Genomic DNA, 8,775 nt, shown 5'->3' with positions numbered 1-8,775 from the left:
TGGACATAGGAAGACTGAAAGGTCATCACACACATCAAGACTGGGTCAAACTGGATATATCAAAGAGGGGGTGAGGAGTGGGAAGAGGGAAAGAGAGAGAAAATAAAGACGGAAGCCATCTACTGCAAAGACTTTGGTGGAAAGTGGATGTATTTGACCATCTTAAAAAGCAAAACAGAAATGAAAAGATGTTGTGGCTGAAGCAGTTCAAAGTGCATTCACTCTTCTCACAGAGGATCCAAGTTCAGCTCTCAGCTTCCACATTGCATGGTACACAATAGTTTCTTGTAAGCCCAACACTAGAGGACCCAATACCTTCCTCTGGCCTCTGTGAGCACTAGGTATGGCATACATATATACAGATATATACATAAATAAAAACAAAATACATAATATATGTATATATATATATATATATATATATATATATGTAAACCAAAAATAAATATATTTTTTAAAAAAAGATGTCTATTTTGGCTCACAGTGATGAAACTACAGGGTCCAAGTGCCTTACCTGGCACTGGTGAGTCTCGAGGCCACACAGAACACCCTGATGGGTAAGGACACAGAGCACAGGTATCTCTTTGGGGAAGCTTCTCTGCCTTTGCTTAGAGAGGAACCAGGATTCAAACATAGACTCCATTCTGATTATCTTATCTAAGTTTCACCAAGTCAAAGATTTCACCTCATGACACAGTAAGTGAATAGTCTCTACCCCCTTAACACCATTAGTCTATATTTGGGCATGCAACTCCTTTGTGAGCACACGAATACAAACCCACCACAGCAAAGGACACCAGGAATAAATCTCGCTCAATAGGGAAGCTTCCAGTGCCTGATGCTGCAGTTCCCCAACTTTAAGTGGAGACTGAGGAAGGCAGCTTCAGGCAGCATGATGTAGACTGAACCTTCATGGGTCTTGAAGACCTGAAGACCTGGCCTTAGTCTACATCAGAGAGCAAGTGGTATAGACTCAGCCCTAGCCACTCACTGGCTGGGATCCTCTATGGAGGCTGCTCACAGGCTCAGCCCTAGCCACTGGCTGGGGTCCTCTATGGAGGATGCTCATAGGCTCTGTCCTAGCCGCTGGCTGGAGTCCTCTATAGAGGACGTTCACAGGCTCAGCACCAACTGCTAGCTGGGGTCCTCTATGGAGGATGCTCACAGGCTCAGGGCTAGCCACTGGCTGGGATCCTCTATGGAGGATGCTCACAGGCTCAGCCCTAGCTGCTGGCTGGGGTCCTCTATGAAGGATGTTCACTCGAGATGAGTGTTATGGGCTTTTTATTTTTAACTTTTTATTTTGAGATAATTACAGATACCCTCTTTAATTGCCTTTGGTCCTAATTCTGCTTCATTCACAGTGAAGAATAATAAAGAGATGCCCTGAACTCCCTCAATTAACCCTGTTTTCCCCCATGGCAACGTTTTACATAACTATCATACAATATCACAATCAGGAAATTGATGTTGATTTAATCTATCTACCTTAGCTGCATTTCTCCAAATCTTTCTCCCTGGTCCCCTCCCTCTCCCTCCCTTCTTCACCCTGCCTATGTATAGTTAGGTCGAAGCAATTTTATCTCATGTGGATATGTGGGATTTCCATGGTCAGGATCCATGGCATTACAGAATTAGTGTATCTATGATCCCTCATTGCTATAATTTATTACAAGAATTTTATGTAAATGGGAGCGGTATATCACAACCTTTTCAGATTAGCATTTTTCAATCTGTATAAGTTGCTTGTGGTCCATCCAAGTTATTGCATGGATTGGTATCTTACATCACTGAGTAGTATTCCATGGTATGGCTGTACCATAGTTTACCTACCCATTTACCCAATAAAGTACATTTGGGTTACTTCTAGTTTGGGGTTATAACCAAATAAAGATGTAAACATTGCTGTGCGAATTTGTTATAGATGTGAATTTTCATTTGCCTGGAATAAATACTCAAATTGCAATTTCTGGATAGCATGGTATATTCATTACTTTTTCTGTTGCTATGATAAAATACCCCCAGGAAAAGCAATCTGAAAAGAATGGATTTGTGCCGGCTCCCAGTTCAGACCTTCATGGTGGAGAAGTTGCATCTGCAGGAGAGTGAGGTTACATTGTATCCGGAGCCAGAAGCAGACAGAGACCGGTGCATGTGCCCAGTTTGCTTTCTCTCAGCCTAGGACTTCAGCAAATGGATTTTGGGTGCCCATATTTAGGTGGGTCTTCACAGTGCTGTGAACACTATCTAGAAACTCCCTCCCAAGGATGCTCAGAGGCCAATGCAATCCAGGCAATGACTCACTGCTGGGACAAGAGGCTCCTTCTCTAGGTCCTGTCAATAATCCACATAAAATTTATAGTATAAGCTACCAAACGTGGTACATGTTTATTTCTAATAAGAAACTCCCAAATTGTTTACTATCGTGTTACACCCTTTTACAACATCACAGCAACACATGAATGGCCGTGTTTCTCTATAGTCTTTCTAGGATTTGATGCTATTTACTATTTTAAAAGACTTGGGGTGGGGTCGTCTTAGTGGTTAAGAGTACTAACTGCTGTTCCTGAGGATCCAAGTCTGGTTTGAGCTCCCACCTCAAGGAGGCTCACACAGCCTGTAACTCCAGCCCCATGCTAGTCTGGCTTTTGTGGACACCTGTACCCTTGTGCACATAGCCACACACAGATTTATACTTATTTACATACTTTAAAGAAATAAGATAAATCTTGAAGAAATTGTTTTAGTTCTTCTGAGAGATATATCTGTATTGCTTATTAGGAATTTAACTTACAGTTTCTGGATGGCTCATGATATTAAACATCTTCTTGTGGTTTCATCTATAGTGAAATATCTGTTGGTATCTTTTATCCACTCTCTAAGTTGGATTGCCTGTGTAATATTTCAGTTCAAGTTGTAAGAGTTCTTTACAGCTTGCAGTTGAAAATCCCTTGTCAAATATGTAGTCTGCAAATATCTCCCCTCCCCTGCCTATAGTTTGCCTTTTTACCCTCTCAACAGGACTTTCACAGAGTGCAAATTTTTCATTTTATTAGGTCGTAGGATAGTTAATCTTCTTGTCAACTTGACTAGATTTAGAGTCACCTCAGACACGTGGCTAGGCATGTCTGTGAAGGTGTTTTCAGAGTTGTGTAAGACAGAAGGCTGACCTTGCGGATGGGGGCAAGCATCTCATATGCCGGGCCCCAGACTGAAGAAAAAGGCAGACTGCAGTGAACAGCAGCAGCCAACTCCCTCTCACGGCATGCATGCGCAGAAACAGCTGTGACACAAAATGAGGTCTACGGCTATGTCACCCTGAATGCGCCTGATCCCAAATGATCTTGGAAGCTCAGCAGGGTCAGGCTCGGTTAGTACTTGGATGGGAGACCGCCTGAGAATACTGGGTGCTGTAAGCTTTCTTCTGGGGAGCTTTTGCCTCTGCTCACTGGCCCACCCTCATCCTCCCAACTACCTTTTTTTCCCTTAATAAACTGTGTCTATTTTTATTTCTAACTATGTGTTCCTGGTGCAATCCTTCATCCTGGAATACAAGAGCCTCGAACCTGGTGCCCTCTGAAGTCAGATTTGCAGCCTGGCTCTAAGCAAAAGCGCCCTTTCTTCTTTTCTTCTTCTTTGCCTCTTTTTCAGATACCAGCAAAAGCCTAGGCACGTTTCCCCTAACACTGGCCTGTCACTCTTTCTTGATAGCCAACCCTTGGCCCCAACCCCCACCGCCGCGCTCCACCTCACTAATGCAAGAGGGTGTGATTTTTTTTTTTTTCTCTCTTCCTTTCCCCTATCTCCCTCTTCCAGGAAGCTTCCAAGACTTGCATCTTACTTGGCCTATCCCAAGTCCTTTGTTTTTATCAAGGATGTTGGGCCATGCTGTCAAATGAGGTATAATGACACTGAGCTGTTTCCCATCCTTTCTAAATGTTAGCAGAGTTATTAGGGTCAGAGCCCAGGCCCTGGAAGCCCCGAGACTCTCTGCTCTGCTATCCATCCTCAATAGGTCCATTAAACAGAAAAGTCACAGCGTCACAGCGAAACACAGGGAACAGGGGCCAACGCAGTATGGTCACAGTGTGAAGATGAACAAAGAAGTCCTAGGATTAACCAAGTCCATCTCCCAAGGAGTGGGGGTGGGGGGTGGGGGGAGAGTAGTGTGTGTGAATGTGTGTGTGTGTGTGATGCATAATTATAGCCAGACCGCTGGTGAAGGTGCGTCTGCTCCCTCACTGACCCATTATTGTCCCGGCTCTAGTCTGTTCCACAAGGTGGTGTGTGATGAGATGGTTGTCAGAACCTTACAGAACCTCTTTCCAGGAGACAAGCTTGTCGCCTCAGGCTGACACCAGAACGAGCTTTTCCCTTTTCCTATCATAAGACTCCTAAGGAAATTCCAGTTTTCTTGGACTCCATTTTTCTTCACAGTCCAATAGCCAAAGGTGCAGGAGGGGGAGGGGCACAGCTGTCTCTTTAAAGAGGATCTTCACTCCTGCCCGCACACTGGCCAGAATGGTTCAGGGAAACAGGTTCTGAAAGCAGAAGTTTTCTGTTGTCAATAGCCTTTCTCTCCTGTTGATCTAACTGTAGCTCTAGAAGGGGGTTTAGGGGTGGGTGGGGAGGCTTTGCAGAGCACTGGTAAGCGACACCTGTGCCCCTTCCTGAACTGCAGAAGAGATAAAAAGCCAGCATGCTGTGGAGGAGGCTGTACATGCATGGTGGGCTTAACAGAAAGGGAAAGAGAACTGCGCACAGGAGGAATGCCCCTGGAGGCCACAACATATAGGTGTGCAGGGAGAAAATACAGCCAAATACATTTTCAGGATATGGCAAGCAGATACATCTGAACTGGAGGAGTTTATGGCTGCAGCTGGCATCTCTAGTACTATAAAACTGTGCGGAAGCCATTCTTTGACTTTGAGGATCAAACAGCTAGATTCAAAGCAGAGATAACCGGAAAACATCCACTGCTGGAGAACGAGTGGGAGGGAAAAATAATCTGCCTCACTTCACTGGGTTCCACCCCACACTTCCATTTCAGCCTTCCTCGATGGCTAATTCATTCCAGTATGTGTGGTTGCTCCAGAAAGGGGACTCGTCAGCATGGAAGATGAAGAAAGAGCTGTAGGTAGGAGATCCTCCACTGAAAGTTCAGCAAGAAAGATCAGAGCCAAAGGAAGGACCGCAGGGGCCAGAATGGGTTATAGAAAGTGAACTGCCAATAAAAAAAAAAAAAGGTCTCAGATCAGCAAAAAAGAAGCTACAGGAATCAATCTGGGCTTTAAAATCTTCTATTCCTTATTATTTATTTACAAAATTACAAAGTACTGAGGGCAGAGCTTTGTCTAGTATATGAGGCTCAATCTCCAGGCCCCAGGTGGCAACAGGGAGGGAGAAAGAGAGGGAGGAAATCAAGCTATTTTCCGTGTTGTTATCAGCCACTGATCTCCAGGCTAGCACAAAGACATTCCCTCTCCCATCTCATTTCTTGAAAGTGCTTCCTCCCGTGACCCTTAAAATATTTTGAGAACTATAAAGTCACACAAAAGAAATCTTAAAGCTACCAGGATATAAGATAGCTAAAGATGACATTTCCAACTTCCTCTTGGTGTCACACCAAAAGAAATTCGGAGTGTTAGAGGCACAGGCCAGCCTGTGGCTCCTGGATGTAGACATTTGAAGCTGTAACTACACATGTAAAGGTACAGGAGGCAGAGCCCATGATTCACACCAGAATGCCCGCACCTGGAGGCTGAAACAGAAGAATCAGCCTGGGCTACATGGTAATAAGATCTTGTATCAGAAAACAAACAATGAACAGAAACTGAGCCCTACCCCTACTGCTCCATCCTTACCCCTCATCTCCCAAGAAGCCACTTCCAGACACAGCAGGACCAGTGGCCAATGGTGAACCATAAACACGTGTTCTGAAGAGCTGGCAGAGCTCTTGCCTAGCATTTAGGAAGCCCTGAGTTTTGTAGTCTGACCTGCATACATCTGGCTTGGTTGTACACACCTAAAATCCCAGTACTCATGGAGTAGAAGCAGAGGATCAGCTGTTCAAGTTCACTCTCAGCTACATAGCAAGTTTTGAGATACAAGAGTTGTTGCCTCCAAACAGGAATATAGGGAGGGAATAATGGGGCTTTCACTCAAAGAAAGGAGTGATATTGGGAAAATTGGTCAATAAAAATGAAAATTATCATTTAAACTACTCCCTCCCTTTCCCCTAAACTCCTACTTCTTAGTCTGGAAAACATCCAATCAAATGTTTTCATTAATATGCCCAAATATGCTCTTCAAAGTAGATTTTACATGAGATAGCCCAAGGGAAATTTCTGGGGATGGGGGAAGTCTGTCTCTAAATGAGATCCTCAAGTGGCCTTAAGGTATCAAGATTTGGTGATGTATATTATACCTTTACTATACCCCAAGCCAAACAAAAAAAAACAAGAAACAAAACAAACAAACAAACAAACACCACCAACAACGCCTTACCTTAGCTTCTGCACCACTGATAGAAAGGATATTTCGGTAGGTTTGTGAGAATATAGATCAAGCAAAAGGAACAGTGTCCCCAAACAAGGTGAGCTGGCAAGCTGCCCAGCAGAGAAATAAGACACTTTGAGATTTCAGGTCTCTTATTCAAGGATGGATAAAGGAGAGAAAGGTGTGAGGGGCGGAGCACAGGTCATCAGAGACAGTCTGGGGCCAAGAACCTCTGACCACTGAGTCCACTGATAGTAAACAGAAAAATCTGCTACTAGCAGGAAGATGGTCATCTCCAAGCGAGAAAGCATTTATTCACACACCAGACCCAGGCCCTGACTTACAGTAAGAGCAGAAGTGTGTGTACGCACACACACATACACACACACACACGCGCACACACACATACACACACACACACACACACGCGTGCACACACACACACAAGTAAGCACAAGCTCACACACGTGGACACTAGCCCAGAGGCAGATCATCTCGCAGTCTGGGTGCAGGCAACAGCCATTGGGAAAACTAATTTACAAGAGTTTCTAATTGCTTTGAGTTCATTTTTCATCTGATTTCCCATTTCTTCTGATGGTGACTAGGATTGTACTTTGAAATCCTAATCTGCCAGTAGAGCGCTGCAATTACACAAATACAACATAATAAATGAGGGCTAGCACACCCGAAATAGCACAGCACAGGCAGTTGCAATTAGTCTTTGTAGGTGTGTGTGTGTGTGTGTGTGTGTGTGTGTGTGTGTGTAAGTACCTCCCATTTACTTGGCATTTGGAAATCATTTATTAGCCCAAGCAAACGGGTAGATGAAACCCCTCAGCTCTGTTTTTAACTGGACAGGATGGGCAGAAAAAGTAAGGTTCTTCTATTTCTTCACAGTAAATGAAAATGGAGTAAAGAAAGCATCAAGCCACACTCACATCCTTGCAACGGTCTGCAGTTGCCCAGACCAACTAGTGCAGCAGCCATCAGAAGGCTCCGGGAGCTCAGGTTCTGCATCCTAAACACCTCTCTCCCCTGCTCATTCTGTAGTTTTAGACTGCCCAGGGCAGGCAGCTCCTTGACTTGAAAGCCTCTGACTCACCCTCCTGAGTAGTTCTGGGATTACAGGCATGAGGAACACACCTGACTCATTCACTCATCCTTTGCACTGTGTGAGTCTGTGTGTGTGTGTGTGCTCACGAGCGCACACATGCGCATGTGTATGTGTCTGCATTCGTAAGTGGTACATACATAGTGCATATGTGGTATGTACCTGTTGTGTGCATGCGTATATGTATGTGTGCACGTGGAGGTCAGAGGTCAAGCTTGAGTGTTATTCCTCAGGATGGAGTCCACCTTGATTTTGAGTTGCCTCCGTGTCCCCATTCATCTTCATGATTCTCAGGAACAGCGGCAGCAACAATTGGAAAACCGGTGGATTTTTCCTGTGTTGACACCAGAGCAGAGACCGTGTGATTTCCATGCTCCGTGTCACTTCCGGACATGGTAGTCTGAAACTGCTGACCAGTGTTGCTGTCACTTACCAAAATTATGAACAAATGACCCTGCCGCAGGGGGAGGATTGATGGAGATAGAACCCATATGTGCTGTGCTTCCTAGATCAAATGAAATGTTCAGCCAACTCATCTGTCAGCTAGTTAATCATAATAATTACTGCGCTATATGGTAATTAGGCATAAATGGGACATAAATGACTCTTGGTAGCACCATTGTATATATCAGAAAACAAATTTTGTTGGTTTTCCTCCCTTTTAATAGTTTTTTAGTATTCATCTGTATCTGTTACCTGTCTCACTGCTGTGACACAGCACCTGGTAGAAGCAACACAAAGAAGGACGCTTTATTTGGGCTAACATTTCCAGGGCGCAGCAGGGAAGTCCCATGCGGGTGCAGGACGTGGCACCCACAGTCAGGAAGCTAAGAGTGGTAAACCCTGGTGTTCAGCTGTCTGCCTCCTGACTCAGTTGGAGCTCAGCCCACACCATGGGGCTGCCATAGTCAGGATGCCTGTTCCCACCTCAACAAACTAATGTAGCGAATCCCTCACCATCAGGGCCAGAATTTTCTTTCTCCATTGTGATTCTAAATCCCACCAAGTTGGCCGTCAAGATTAACCATCACAGCCTGTCTACTGCGTCTCAGATGCACGGTGCCCCACCTGGATGGAAGAAAATACTTTCGAACCCTGAGACCAGTTGACACCAAGCACAGCTCCTGCCTTTAAAAGAATCAGAGATGCTCATTGTAACCCAAATA

The 8,775-nt window shown here is 44.7% G+C and overlaps 1 pseudogene; it reads left to right on the top strand.

The window, feature by feature from the left end:
* Positions 1-3,300: 3,300 nt before the first annotated feature.
* Positions 3,301-3,419, top strand: LOC115064955 (annotated as a pseudogene).
* The last annotated feature ends 5,356 nt before the right edge of the window (positions 3,420-8,775 follow it).

This window comes from Mus pahari, chromosome 10 (assembly GCF_900095145.1).
Source record: "Mus pahari chromosome 10, PAHARI_EIJ_v1.1, whole genome shotgun sequence".
Classification (NCBI taxonomy): Eukaryota; Metazoa; Chordata; class Mammalia; order Rodentia; family Muridae; genus Mus; species Mus pahari.
The sequence above is the reverse complement of the archived record's forward strand: the minus strand, read 5'-3'. Positions and strand labels throughout refer to the sequence as shown.